Source organism: Buceros rhinoceros, unplaced genomic scaffold (assembly GCF_000710305.1).
Source record: "Buceros rhinoceros silvestris isolate BGI_N320 unplaced genomic scaffold, ASM71030v1 scaffold24252, whole genome shotgun sequence".
Classification (NCBI taxonomy): Eukaryota; Metazoa; Chordata; class Aves; order Bucerotiformes; family Bucerotidae; genus Buceros; species Buceros rhinoceros.
The window spans coordinates 3,082-3,288 of record NW_010397462.1 but is presented as its reverse complement, the minus strand read 5'-3'; the positions used below and the strand labels follow the sequence as shown (position 1 = coordinate 3,288).

General features: G+C 68.6%; 1 protein-coding gene across 1 annotated transcript in view; it reads right to left on the bottom strand.

Annotated features, from left to right (window-relative positions):
- Positions 1-207, bottom strand: part of FKBP8 (FK506 binding protein 8, 38kDa) — a gene marked incomplete at its 3' end in the record, with an annotated part of 4,205 nt that overhangs the window by 924 nt on the left and 3,074 nt on the right. The window lies entirely within an intron of this gene.

The window sequence follows — 207 nt, the reverse complement described above, 5'->3', positions numbered from 1 at the left end:
GGCTCCGGCCCTTGCGGTCGCCCCCGGACCCCAGCCACGGCTTCGCCAGACCACGCCACGCTCAACACCGCTGCCTCGAACACGGCGCTTTGGGTGTCCGGCGGGTGCAAAGCACCTGCAGACGTCCCCAAGCTGCCCAGGTCGGCACCTCAGTGCAGGACAAACATTGGCAGCTCCCCCCCACTCCCAGAACGAGTGTCTCCCAGG